Genomic DNA, 15,284 nt, shown 5'->3' with positions numbered 1-15,284 from the left:
CAAACCCGGGTCTCCCGCATTGTAGACAGACGCTTTACCGTCTGAGCCACCAGGGAAGCCCTAATAAGAAGATATCCACACACAAAAAAGAGAACAGTAAGAGGTAATACCTAGAACCAAAAGAAGAAAACAACTGTTTAAATGGTTTGATCTTGGTATGTTTTTCTACATTATTTTGGTCAATTAATAAAAAATGTGCTTGTCTGTCTTACCATCCCTGCTCACATATTTAAAATTCCTAGATAATGTTTCAAACTATTTGCCTACATTTTACATCTAATTTATCAAAACTGTTTCTTCCACTAAGCATACAAACAGTAGGATGTATGGCCAAAAAAATTAAGACTTAGTAATCTGAGTTCTTCCAAAATAACTTTTACTAAATCCTTGTAAAAGGAAAACACACTTACATTGGGAAGCAGATGTGAGTATTTAAAGAGTTTTTGTCTTTTTGTTGTTCTTGGTTGGTAACATCAAAAAAATACAAAATGCTCACCATACCATATGTCTAAAAGTATCAACTATATATATTTGATATATTAAAAAGATTATTAGTAAGACAACAAAAACATCATTTAAAGCTAATCAAAAGCCATTCTCCAATCTCACCCCTGAGACTACATGAAAAGAACCTGGTCATTGACAGCTATGTGTAAGTACTAAGGCTGTCTGTGCAAAGCATAAATCAGCCCAAGAAGAAATCCTGAAAACAATGCAAAAGGAAGGAAGGAAGTAATTTCATGTAGCATGTTACTAAAGGTACATAGGTTTCTACTGCTGCTGAGGTTCAAAACCAGCAGAGACTTGACCATATCACTGTTTCTAACCAGCTATTCTTAAATTATTAGAAGACAATCTGGGGAGCTTGAGGTAAATGCAGCTGTGAACACAGCAGCACACACCATCTGGAGGCGTCTGACTTGAGCAATTTTTCAAATGCACGATATATTCAACTCTATTTTGTTCCTCGGAAGCGAAACAGTCACATACAAACTGACCCTTTTTTTTTTAACTGCAACTGCAAAAGCTGATTCACTTTGTGGAAACAAGACATGACAAACAGATCTAATTGTTTGTCTTTAGAACCAAGAGATTATTTCTGATCTATACTGGCAAAAATATTTTAGCTTTATAAAAGATCCCCCCCAGACTTATCTACCATATTCTTTAAACTCTTCACAAGTAAACATCTGACTAATCCTCTAAAATCAAAATATTTTCTTCTTTCTAAAGCAATTCACATCCACTGCCTCATTTTATCTCGAAAACCTGAACACAACTGTCATGTGAATCATCATAAAATCTTACCTACAGACACAACTGCCATTAACCTCTTTAATGCATCAACCAGTTAATGCCATTAACCTGTAACCTCTTTCAGTCAGCTTCCATCATTCCTTCCCTGGCTACCAAACTCCTCAACATTTCCTTACCAACTGCAAACAAGCTTTCACCATCGCAGGCCATCCTCCGCCTCCTGGGCTGCTCTGCTCAAAAACTCCTTAGGAGTACCACTGACTCCTGATTATGTAATTGGTTGGTACTTTTTTTTCAACAGTGTTTTCTCAGTTCTCATTCTCTAGCTGCAAACCTAGAACATGGGATTCTACTGTCACCCCCTACACACTTGAAGCACCATCCTCCTCCCTTTATCCCCTTTGTATTGCTTTACTTTTCAGACCTCTTTCACTCAAATCGTTCTTCCATTTCCTCCTCTTGCCGTAACATCAGCTTTCCCTTTCTAATAACTTCATGCACAGCATCACCTCAGCACTGGTTCCTCCTGTGTGAAATTCGGCGAGGGCCCTCTGGTAGCATAAACAACTCTCAAAGTTGGTTGGGCCACAGGTGTGAGCAGAAAGGTCAGGGGAAGCCCTTTCACAGAGGTCACCTCTAATAGGATGAAACGGCGGGGGTGGGGGGGCGGTGGTCAAGGAAAGAACAGGGTTCAGTCTCTGGCTTGCAATCTTGACCTCCCCACTGACCAGCTGCAGGCCTCGGTCAAACTGCTCAACTCCTCTAAGCCTTAGGTCTCCTTCCTCATACCTCAGAGGCATTTACACCTGCAAGAATTAAAACAATTCATTCAAAGTCAGAATATTAAGGAAATGAAGTCACCCCTAATCCCATCATCCAGGGATGAGCACTATTAACGTTTGGTGTATTCCTTTCTAATCTTTTTTCTTATCAGCCTCTGTGAGTAAATGTGGATGTGCACATAAGTGGAATCACGCTGCATCTATGGTTTTTTCCCACTGAACTTTACATTAAATTTTTATATCATGATAATTTTTTAGTGGTTGCATAATATTTCTTCTTATGGATGGACCATGATTTAACATTTCCCTTCTACTACTGGATGATTAAACTGACAAATCACTATGTTTCTTTTTTGTTCCTTTTTTTTTTTCCTTTCCCAGAAAAGTCTCTTCCTCCTTCTCTATTCCACCTATGAATCAAAACTTGTTAACAATGGCTATATCATCAAATAGTATGAGAAATAATTTTATCAAGGAAAAAGAAAACAACGGCTTAAAGAATAAACATATTAAACTAAAACTCACTGGCATGACCTGAAGTTATCTTTGGAAGTTTTGTGAATCAACACCCTCTTTGTTTGGTCTTCCCTCACTGAACGTAAGTGCTGCTGAAAATAGGGTCTTCATCTAGTTTGTATCTTTAGCCACCAAAGCAGTACCTAGAGCATAGACAGTGTTCACTATATTAAGCACCAGCTGTCGTCATGTGTCAGGCACTTTCCTAAGCATTTTGCACACCCTCTGAGGTAGACATCATTTTTCCCACAAAGAGGCTAACAGATAACTTATCCTAGGTCTCACAGTGAAAGAGTAGTAGAACTGAGATTAGAACACAGTTGAGCTATTTACCACCAACTCATAATGAATAAATCGATTAATTATACCAGTGGTACTTCCAAGTGACAGCATTAAAAAATGAATATGCTGGGTTTTTTCTACTAATTAAATTTACTGCTTTTCTACCTTTATTACAAATATGTAAGTGTATCAACTATATCGAGAATTAAAAAGATTCTGGTGATGCTAATCACCATCACAATTTGGAATTTAAAAATATGGTCAAATACATACAAATAAACTTCTGAAATAACCTGTCTGGATTTAGGATACTTACTATACTTCTATTTTTCCCTTGATTCAGAACTCTTTGGTGCCAATCTAAATGTCTTGATTTCTTTTAATTAAGGAAACATTTTATGATGTTACATTGAAATTATTACATTTTCTAGATGTTGCACTCTTTCCTCATTTCAGGTTATTTTAAGAAGGACACATTTCTACAATGAGTTAAAAAAATATCTCAACATGAACCAGCTTCCTTTCTCCGCTAACTACACCCCAGTCCCCAACACTGCCCCCACAAATCCCTCAAACAACATATCCCCCATGTTCTTCCATCAGTAAAATGGGCCACTGAAAAAGCATCAGATTAGCTTTATATATAAACAGATTTGTCAATTTTGCTTTTTGACTTTTTCTCCTTATTTTAAAAATATGGTGGACACTCTTGGAAACCATAGTGGTCAGCATCTCTTCAAGACAAAGGCAGACAGTAAAGAGACCAAGCCATTAAGATCACAGTCTATTTTACAGCCTGAAAAGCCAGAGACACAAAGCTACTCATTCTTACTGGATACTTTCCAGTAACTTAGAGCCAAAAGCACATTTAAAAATAACACAGGTAGCCACACACAGCCCTGAAAAGAGACATTTCTGAATCTTTGTGTTAATCATCTAGCCCCTGGCCAAACTGCTATGCATCAAAAGTTCTCTTAGTCCCCTTGGTAAGTGTAACAAGATAGAGACAGGGAGAAACATTGTAGCCATGTTATCTCGACTGAACTAACATTTATTCTGAGTTTTACAAACTAATCCTAGAATAGCAAACAAAGACCCAGTTTAAAAAAAAGCAGGCTTCCTATGTCATTATAAAATGGATGGTTCCATTGGCTACTCAGACTAACACAATAGCAAGCAAAACCCTTTGACCTTGGAAAAGCATAGTAAAGGTAATACCTATTGCTAAATTACATGGTTTACCAATTTCCTCAAAACAAAAAATAAATCTCTCACAAGTAAACTATTACAAGAGTAAACAAAACCTTGTCTTGTTCTATCATTTGCTTAAAAGCAAGCACAGTGGCGGTGGGAGAGGGATTAAGAAACACAGCCAGACAAGTCCATAAAACCTCCAGTGTAAGATAAAACTACCCTGCAGGAGCAGCCAATGCAGTCTGACCCAACAGCTGTACACAGTTGCACTAATTAAAATGAAGAGCTAGTCTGCATAACACACAGGCCTTTCACTGGACCTTCCAGATAAGTTGGCTGGGGTTCACCATGACACTCCCCCTCAGCAGACCCAGAAGCTAAAAAATAAATTGGCACATGGCTCAGGGCACTTGCATGTGAAAATACATACATATTCTAGCATTCAGGAATCATCACAACCACGTAGACTGGAACGTATCCTATAGGCTATAAAAACCCACACACACACAAAGGAAGTGGTACAGCTACATTACGTCAGCTCTCGCCTCAATTCATAAATGCAAAAACCACAAAACAAGACAAAAACCTAAACAGCCTTTTGCTAGAAACCTTCTAAGAGTGAATGGATGTAGGTTAAGTCTTTAAATATGTTACTGAACAGGATTCGTTGATGCATCGCTTTCAACAGCCACAGGGAAGGCAGAAATGTAATCGTAGTCCATTCTCTCATGCAACCAGATCAAATAACATTTCAAGCACAGCCTGCCAAGCACCAGGGCCTGCCAGAATACAATGAGCACTCAAGTGCTCTGGACTGAAAACCACCTTTCACTGGTCCCAGAGATCTTTATAAAATAGTTTAAACACTACTAAATTACAGAGTTGGAAAAAAACAAACACAAGGCTTCTAACTGCAGCTCCCATACTATTGCGAAGTTGCTGTTAAGCCTCTAAAATGTCTGCCTTGTGTTATTTAACTAGGCAATGTACATTTTCAGAAAGGCAATTGCCTCTCAGAGCCCAAATCTAACACGCGCATAAAAATGGAGAGTTTGGGTTGTGCATCTGGAAATAATTGCCCACAGATCAACGGGCTTACATGGGATATTGTTCCCGTCTGTATGGTTTCAAATCGTGTCTACTTTAAATTTGGAGCTCCTAGGAAGGAAAAATAAAAAGAAAATAAGAAAGACCAGAATTGTGGGCACACAATTTTAAGGACTCTGTCAACTCTGTTCTCAATATGCACTCAGTGGCTCAAACTTAAAGCACAGACACACATATCAAAGGGGAAAACTAATCTACTGACCTCAGTGCTCATTCACATACCATTTTTTTTTTCAATTTCCATATGACTGAGAGGAGGCCTTCGGCCAAACACCGCCCCCCCCCCCCCCCCAAAGAGAGCATAGGCACCTGTGGGCCAGAAAGGTGAAAGGCCGAGAGAGTACACCCAAGGAACCAACTGCAAGTTTCTTTCTCAGCAAACAGAAAGTAGCCAAGCAGGTCTCCCCACAGCTTCAACCACAAAGCAAGATCTGAGCAAACAGGGGAGGGGTCGGGAAGTCATCATCTCAAACCCAGGGAGGAAAAAAAAATAAGTTTAAACTTAGACCAATCTTCAAAACCATCTTTCTGTTTTAGCTAACCTGGTAAAACAAGGGTATTGTGGATCCAGGAAACAAACTATTTCTGTCACCTAGGCAGTCCTAAATTACTTTATGACCAAGTCCATCCAATTCACTTTATTTTTAAACCTAAATTTGCTCCACTGTAAGCAGTAAAATTTCTAATAAAACAGCGGCTTTTGGATTATACACTGCTCATATTCAGTTTTCCTTCTAAAGAACCACACACACACACACACACACACACACACACACACACTCCTTTAAAAAATAAAACTATTTCTCTGCCCTAAGCAAGTTTCTTAATTGGTTTATTTAATTGGGATTTCTAGAGTTCTGACAATTTAAAAAACAAAACAAACTAGTGAGCCCAACAGAACTGCCATGGGACACAACCAATACCTATTCCTGATTCCTGGAAAGCCACCGCCATTCCCGATAATCCCCGAGCTGTTCCCCTTTCTGGGGTCATCACACACTGGAGTAATCCACAGACTAGCTTCCACCCACCTTGAGAGCCCCTGCGCCCGCAGCTGTCCAACTTCCTGGCCCAAGACCTGCGTTCCCCTCGCAGCCAGAGGGGCCGGCCACTTCCCTGCGGCGGATCGCAGCTGGAGCTGAACTCTCAGGCCTCCTCTCCTCTCCTCCTCCTCGTCCTCCGGTGCAGAGCGCCCTCGCAAACTCAGGCCGGCGGGCACCGGCGGGACAGGCTGGGGCTCGGGGCGTGAAATGCACTTGCTAAACAAAAGGAGGCCAGGGCGGCCGCAGGGCAGCCGGGCGCGGGCTCAGGTCCCCGCGGCGCGGCAGCTCCGGGAGGCGGTGGCCGCGCCGGGCCCCGCCCGCGGCTGGAGGAAGCGGCCGCCGCGGCTCACGCTCCTTCAGCCCGGGCGGCCGGGCCGACACTGCCACATGCCTGTGACCCAGACGCTGGGAGAGAAAGAGCAGCCTCCCGCGGCGGCGGCGGCGGCGGCGGCGGCGGCGGCGGCGGCGGTGGCCGGCAAAACCCGGGCTGGAACGCGGCCCGCTCCGCGCGAGCTCCTGCCGGCCGCCACCGCGGGCGCGCGCGCACACACAAAGCGGCGGCAATTGTATCTCCGGACCAACTAGGCCAGCCTCCCCTCCCTCCAGACCCCCCTCCCTTCCCAACAGCCGGAACTGGGAGACTGTGTGATTGATGGCAGCTCTTAATAGCGTGGTCAGCTAGAAAATGCATCTGCAAGCAAGATATTAAAGAGGCAGCGCATCCCCGTGAGTGATCAGCAGTTCACACATCCTAGAGCTGCCTCTGCTTCTGCCAGGAATATTAATGCCAACCACCTCTGATGTCTAACAAATGCAGATGAAATAACCAGCAATCACAGACACGGTGAACATTTGTTTCAAAGAAGCACGAGAGCAAGAATCATCCTTTGATGTCAAACAACATTTCTGACCCCAATTTTCCTTACAGGTTAAGAACTGTCTGTAAGTTATTTGTTTAAAAGTCTTCTCTCCAATCTTCTTTCCAAAAGAAAATAAAGATCCATCTGCTAGACAAGGCAGAGTTTAAACTGGACTTGATTGAAATCCATCAAATAAAGAAGCAAAATAAATACACATTCCTTGCCATGTGGCCTTAAATAAACATACTATCCACCAGCTACCAGATTCCAGACCCCTTATTAATTCCATTGTTATGGGCATCTAAATAGAACTACCAAAAGTAAATTTCAAATGGTTTCTCCTTCACCCGCAATCTGGTAAATATCTACCAACTTGCTCAAATTTACCCAAGTTTAAACTATGTTCAAAACATGTATTCCCTAGTAATAACAGCCACAATCATTTTGTCCTACTGAATAAGATACTCTACAGCAAAATTTTTTAAAGTAGATACCTATAGAATATAAATTCAAATTATTAAATTCACTCAGTGTCAACTCAAATCTGAAAGCTACAGGCTCAAAATTTAACTGATCACTTTCGGTGTCTTACTATTACACCTTTCACCTTCCAGGCAAGTTTCATATAACTCTCAAACAGCTTTATACATGTTATTGGATCTTCCAAAGTCCAGTTGCTGAATTAATAGGTACCCTTTCCAACTAGCACACGTTAGATTAAGTGATTTGCCCAAAGCTTCTCAACAAGAGGGTAGCGTTAGGGGTGGAGGAGAAGCATAGAGAAGAACCTAGATCCTGCCCTCAATGGCACAGATAACCAAACTGACTTGCACATTTGCTATTAAACATCATTCTGATTTCTTTTAAAAACTCAGGTTGTTCTACAGAGACAGAAATCTCTCTCCAAAACTACTAACAGAGCACGTGTCCTGAGAGCAAGAGCTAAGGAGGCATAATGCCTTTGCCACCTGAAATGCTGTTGTGATGAGGACAAATCAGAGACGATCCTCACACAAGGGCATATCAGCTCCCCTTAACACCTTCCTTGCTCAGATCACCTGAGGGGACCTGCAGCTTCCACCTCATAACCAAGCAGCTCTGAGATCACTCCATCCATGTCAGAAATGAAATCAAACTTAAAGCCTAGCGACAAAAGCCACTCCTGTACTGGGACACACTTACATTTTCCCACCAGCTCTGTCTAGATAGAAGGTAGGACCAGAAGAGAGAGGTGTTTTCTTTGTTTTGTTTCTGGTCTACAGCATGATAAAAAGTGCTGGTTTATCCCAAGTTGGAAAGGGCTAGTGAGAACAACCAAACTGCTCTAAATTCATACTGTTCCTAGTCTCACAAAAATTCTAAATGTTTTGACAGCATCTTATGACAGCACTTCTGTTCTTCTGTCCCAGGCTTGCACCCTCTGCTAATCCATCTATACCCAGCCCCCCACTTTCTAATTACATCAGTCTTTCAATTTCCCCAAGGTGTTAGGATTTCTACCAAAGTCATCACTACCTTTTCCCACTAGAAAAGAAATATCCCCTGCCATCCCCAATCCCCCAAGCGCCCCCCTACACACACACACAGAGTTTAAAAAGCCTACTCCTTCAGAGTTCAAGTCAAGTATCAAATGTCAAATGTCAGAGAAGCTTCCTCTGAGGCCCCATTCTAGGTCAAGTTTCTTTGTTATAATAAGTTCTCAGGGAACTGAGTTCATTCCTTGAGAGCATTTATCTCAGTTTGTTACTCATTGGTGTGACTTTCTGATTAATGTTCCATCAGAGAAAGTTCTGTATGTTTGCTCATCATCAAATACCTGGTATCAAGCACACACATCTTTGAAATGAGTAACTGAATTGAGGGCAACAACCCTGTTCTACTTATTTGCATATTCTCTGCACAGTTGTTGGCACAAAAAAAGCCTCTCTCAAATGGCATCTATGCAAATCAAAAAACTAAAAGTATAATAAAGATTTTTATCTCCAGTTTATAGAGATGTAAATAACTGTGCCTAGGATAACTCACAAAAACACTAAGACCCAACCTATCTGCAAGCCACACTTTTTATCTTGAGTCAGTGAAGTACAGATGTCATCATTAATATATTCAAGACAAGTTCTTCCTACTTATGTGGCATTTAAGCAAGGGGCAAACCACAAAGGTAAGCTGGATAGACTACCAAATCCTGTACGCACACAGAGAACAACATAAACAGAATATAACATTTTGAAAGTACATTATACACTAGTTTGTCTTTAAGTTTCTCTGAATGCAAAAGTACCACCAAATTCTGCTCTAAGTGGGGGAAGGGGTATGATCCTGACCCCTCAGTTTACACCTAGCTTTTTCTTTATTTTCAGTTATCGCCTCTATAAAACAACTCTACTTCCCTGATATGGAAGACTCTGTAGAATTTTTTTTGCCCTGAGGACTTCTAGTCATTGGTGACAGACATTCCAAAACTGCCCTCCCCAACTCCTCAAAGTGAAGAATTCATTTTAAACATCATTAATGTGAGCCTGTAAATTAAGGAACCCGTAGATAAGAAAGGGCAGTTCTTACAACAACAGTTTCTCAGATGTTCTGCACACCAGCACACAAGAAAAAGGCAAAGTGAGATGAATGAAAAAATATTGGGTATTCCCCATCATCACCTCCAAATTAAGCTTCATTGTTATTTTCAGCATTTCACAAGGCACTGCTTGGTTCCCACAGGAGTTCACCTCAGCCTTGTCTATGTCTCAAGCCTTCCTTTTGTTCTAAGTTCCAGTCCACGTAAATTCCAGCTCCGGGTTTTAGAACACTCTTCATTTATCAAAACAACCCTGTCAAGTTGAGTACTATTAACAGATAATGAGAGGAGACAACAGATGTGGTTAGAAGCAAAGCACTCCGTATTCTACAGGCCTCAGCATGCAGCAAAGTGAGCTGACATCTGACTTTACCCTAACATTTATAATTAAATACAAAGTCTAGTTAAACTAACATTAAAGCTATGACCAGGAACAGTACACAGGGGAAATGTCAAGTATAACCTTAGCAGTTGAACAGGGCTCAGGTTATTCCAGAACCTTAACCTTGAACAACTACCATGCCTTCCTCTCTCTGCCACCCAGCTTCTGTCATAGACAAAAGACTTGTGGCCACATGGTCGAAAGACAGCAGCTTTGGACCACACCTTAAAACCACCAAAGGGGAAGGAGATGACATTTTTACATGAAAGTTTAAAAATAACATTCATCTAGCAAGAATTAGTGAGGTCTGTCTCCAGTGGAGCCTATCAACATCCATTCTTATAGCATTCTTTTTTTTTTTTTTAACTTTTCTTAGGTTTTTATTTTTTTATTTTTTTAATATAAATTTATTTTAATTGGAGGTTAATTACTTTACAATATTGTATTGGTTTAGCCATACATCAACATGAATTCACCACAGGTATACACATGTTCCCCATCCTGAACCCTCCTCCCTCCCTGTACCATCCCTCTGGGTCATCCCAGTGCACCAGCCCCAAGCATCCAGTATCATGCATCAAACCTGGACTGGCAATTCATTTGTATTCTTTTATAAAATCATTCAGATCAAGTAATTTGGCTCACCTAAGAGTCAAAATGTCAAAAGATTACCAAAATCAATCAGGCAAACAAGGACCAAGTCAAGGGCTGTCTTGGTATCGTTAGCAATGTTTGCATACTCTCTTAGAATGCAGACGATTTGTTTTGAATGACTACGGAGACTATGGATATACGATGTTAAGCAAACGTCTACTTTCCCTCTTTCAATTCACAAAACGGCGCCACACAACAAAACTTTTCAAAAAACTTTTCAAAAGAAAAATACCAATATATAGTTCTTTTTGAAGCCCTTTTGGATGTATTGATTATTATCTGTTCCTACAGAAAGCCCAAGCAATCCCATTCAACAAGCTGAAGTCTCTCTCTCCAGACTCTCTTCTAGAACATTTGCACACAAACTTCCACAAATATTTAAGAACATATATATTCATTCGTTTAGGGGCTCACTCTATTGATTTTTATTTCACGATAATAAAATTCTACTATTCTTCCTATATGACATCTTGCTTCCCTCAGATTGCAGCAGACCATTAACACAAAATTCTATTGTGTGGGAAGTACCGTAATTAACAAGTCCTTAATTACTGCAACAAACTTTGTGCTGTCACTTTGGTATAGCTTTCTATACTAAAATCTCTAGCTCAATGAATGTACACTTTTCAGTCAAAAAGATTGGGCCAAACTGCTCTCCAAAAAAAGTAGACCAATTTACAGCACTCTTCCCAAGAGCAGGCCCCGTTCCCCTGTGTGTGACCTGGTGGTTTCCCTGAGCTTTGCACTACACACTCTCCTGGATCTCCTAAGACCTGATCGCCCTCTGTTTCTTGCCATGACTGCTCCTGAATACAGGCAGTCAGTGTCCACTCTCTTCTTATCACACCCTGGTATCTCTCATGGGTGAGAAGATTTACTCTCAAGATACCTCTATGACAATGTTTCATTCTTCTAGCCCTGAGTTTGCTCCTTAGCCAAAGATTCAGTTTGCTAATTCTCTCTGGACTCAACCAGAAGGCATTCCACAGACACTCTCAAATCATCCTCAACAAAATAAGAATATTCTTCCCCAACACGTCCTGGCCTCCCCAAACTAGTCTCATGAACTCCTGTTTCTCTGGTATAAAGAATTAATAGTATGCCCTTTCTTTTTAAAGGAAATCATGACATACCCTAAAATGTATGTGATATCAGAGTTATTAGCACATGAAACATAATATACTTTTCAGTTCTTAGTACTACTGAATAACATATTATTTAATAATAGCTAACTACCATCTAACACATACTTTGCAAGTCTTAACAGTAAATCAAGGTTTACTAACACGATTTTTAAAAATACCTTTGTACCTAATTACCTATGTGTGCAAGTTCAGTTGCTGAGTCGTGTCCTACTCTTTGTGACCCCTTGGACTGTACCTCACTAGGCTCCTCTGTCCTTGGAATTTCCAAGCAAGAATACTGGAGTGAGTTGCCATTTCCTTTTCCAGGGGATCTTCCCAATCCAAGTATTGAACCCACATCTCTTGAGTTTCCTGCACTGGCAGGTGGATTCCTTAACCACTACTGCACCTGGGAAGCCTGCCTAATTACCTATCCCATTCATTAATCACATCACTTTCCATTCAGCCAACATTTAATGACTAAATCACACAGTTGCTCCGTAGGTAAGGGTGCAGAAGAACAGAAACATGAATACAGACCAACCAGGATAGCGATGATCATTGTACATACAGAAAAAGACTCACACAGAGAACCATTCACATATGTAATGCAATAATTAGCAAATATTCCAAACTTTGGGGGAAAGTGAATTCTTATGTCTCTAATGCCAGAATCTTAATAGCTACTCTTTTACATTTCAGAATAAATCTGAGTTAATTTCAACCTGGATACTGTTGGAAACTTAATATGCTCTTTTAAAATAACTAGAAATAAATCAGATTCTACAAATCAGGGAGGCTAACCTTGGGTAAAACTATGAACATCACATACTCCAAATTAAATGCATAGGTACAAGATTAAGACTGGACATTAAACTACAAGTTTACTTTTGTTTTACACTTCCCAATACAGACTAAAGTATATGTGTGAGTGATAAATTGCTAATAAATATTTAAGGTGCTATTTCATAGAGAACAAAATCATCAACATTATTAAAATACATTCCTAGAAAGAAAGGAGGAAAAAAACAAACAGCATGCAGCACACCAAATCCTGCTTTTCTAAGAGCAGTGAGCAGAAATGAAGCACCGGCTCCAGTGCGCACTCACTGCAAACTCTTCTGACACAGGAAGCTGATCAAAGGCCAGATCTGGAGGTTTTAGTTTTTACAAGTGTGTGGCACTCTCATGGATGTGAGATATGAAACATATCTTGAGAGAAGACAGACCTCTAAGACAGCATCTGCTTTAAATATTAAGGACATTTTCATCTCTATTTTTAAAACTTTACTAGAGATCTCAGATTGTATAGATGAAATTATAATGTTCCATGAGAGTGATACTTTGAGAGGGCAAAAATACAGTTAAGAAGAGAGATTTCTCATTTGGAAAAGTTTTATGAATAAGAAACAAAGAGTTTTGTAGAAGAAACAGCTCAGAATCTCAGGGCCTTGACAGGATGTTTAGAATAGGGCCTGACAATATGTGATAAAAATCAGTGTGGAGATCCAGCCAAGTTTATAGGAAGTAATCTTAAGACAACTAAAATCCCCAGCTGGAATCACCATATCAAGAATTTAAAATATTAAACAGACAATGCTTACAAATCCAAAACACTGTTTTGCCCTTTTCCTAAAAAAAATTTTTTTTGCTGTTTTTTCTTGTACTATTGCCTCCAATAAACTGAAGTTATTTAAGGGAAAATATAAATCACCAACAGTTATTTAAGGGAAAATATAAATGCAAATGTTTCAAAACATTAAATAAGTACCATTTGCCAGATTCAGCATCACAAGTGGCATTAAAGATCCTGTACTTTTCTGCTTAAAGACCAATCACTTCTCTCTAAAAAAGGTCAGAAGACTCTAGTTCAAAATATCTACTCAAACATCTAATACATCAATTAAAACAAAAATAAAAAGCCAGAGTCTAAGCATGTCTGCCCTTAACAATACAGGATAGTTTCTTTTCTTTTCTTTGGAGGGAGACATTCATTTGAACATCCATTCGAGTTTAATTTTAACTGACTAGATAAAGCAAATATTTGGGCTGCAGGAAATACAACTTAGGACAAAGGAAGGCACGGGCTAACTTTCTAACATTTACTTCATGTGATTCATTCTAACAATAGAACCTAAACAGTGAACATTCCCTCTAATCTTCAGAGCAAGTTAACTCTACAGCGAAACTATGCATGCCCCATCACCAGACTCTTATGTTTAAACGATTATAATGTAAAGCATGTTCATTTTCACAAGCAAAAGGAAATGACTGCCAAATGCTTCCTTTACAAACTCCCCAGAACAGGGTAGGTCCCTTTAATGTGAGATTTTCCTGACACTCCAATTACAGCAGACCTTGAACAAACAGAGATGCATTAAAAGCTGACTTGGTTCTATTATCTTTTATTGAAGGCCTAGCAAAGATAGCACTGTTCAGTGCTATCTACATTTTTTTGGTGCATTAATCATTTATACACGAGAAAAATTCAATAGTTCTGTTTTTTTTTTTAATGATAATAACCACAGGATGTAACCTCAGCGGTATTGGGTCTTTTTCTTAGGAAGGTCAGAAAAGCTTTAAAAACAGGAAGTCTCTGCTATAAGGTTGAGAAATGTTTGTTTTAACAGTCTAAGGCTTTATGGTTGCAGTTTGCAGTCAGGTGTTATGGAGAACTAGAGTTTATTCTTTCCAGCCAAAGACTAACATCCCTGGGGAAAAAGCCAAAAAGGTGCCCAAACAACTAGAAAAGCACATTATCCTAAAATAAGACTTGCTATAGAATCTGAATTATAAATCTTCTTAGCTATCTCTCTTTCAACAGTACATAGGAACTAATTTAGTAGGTGCAGGATGAGAAACAATTTATCTTTTGTGATCATTTATAAAGGCAAGAGGAAAGCCATAGTAACCAACAAATAAGACAACCACCTAGCAAGAATTAGCAACTGGGTTAAGAATTGACACTTGCCATTTAATATGTGTTTTCTCTTGATTACCTCATTTTTATCATAGTAATTATTATGATCAAATATAAGAATCACAATCTTTCTTAAATGAAAATTCTTGCTAAAAAAACAAATCAGTGCAGATTAACTAAAAAACTTTTTATCTTCAACAAAATGGCTGGGTTTTGCTTTTAAAGCCATTATAGCTTTTTTTAAAATTCCTAACATAGCCAACATCAAAGATATTTTATTTATCATGAAACTGGATATTTTATCCAGTTTCATGATTCCAGTCTTTATTTAGCAGTTTAAAAAATGGCTTTATCAACACAATAAACTGTGTGGAAAAAAACTGTTTTATCATTTGTGAATTCTATTTCATATGTAATGAAGGGATTTTTATTTTTATTGGAGTATCAGTTCAGTTCTGTTCAATCGCCCAGTCGTGTCTGACTCTTTTGTGACCCCATGGACTCCAGCATGCCAGGCCTCCCTGTCCATCATCAACTCCTGGAGTTTACTCAAACTCATGTCCATTGAGTCGGTGATGCCATCCAACCATC

The 15,284-nt window shown here is 39.6% G+C and overlaps 1 protein-coding gene across 4 annotated transcripts in view; it reads right to left on the bottom strand.

Annotated features, from left to right (window-relative positions):
- Positions 1-15,284, bottom strand: part of RERE (arginine-glutamic acid dipeptide repeats) — a 415,540-nt gene that overhangs the window by 299,285 nt on the left and 100,971 nt on the right. Inside the window, exon 1 of one of the 4 annotated variants that reach the window (XM_018060397.1) lies at positions 6,170-6,487. The exons of the other annotated variants lie outside the window; for them this stretch is intronic. The gene's annotated coding sequence lies outside the window, so the exon portion shown is untranslated. Of the gene's footprint in view, positions 1-6,169; positions 6,488-15,284 lie in introns of those variants that run through there. 4 annotated transcript variants of the gene reach the window in all.

This window comes from Capra hircus, chromosome 16, assembly GCF_001704415.2.
Source record: "Capra hircus breed San Clemente chromosome 16, ASM170441v1, whole genome shotgun sequence".
Lineage (NCBI taxonomy): Eukaryota > Metazoa > Chordata > Mammalia > Artiodactyla > Bovidae > Capra > Capra hircus.
Note: the sequence above shows the minus strand (reverse complement) of the source record. Positions and strands in the feature narration are given on the sequence as shown.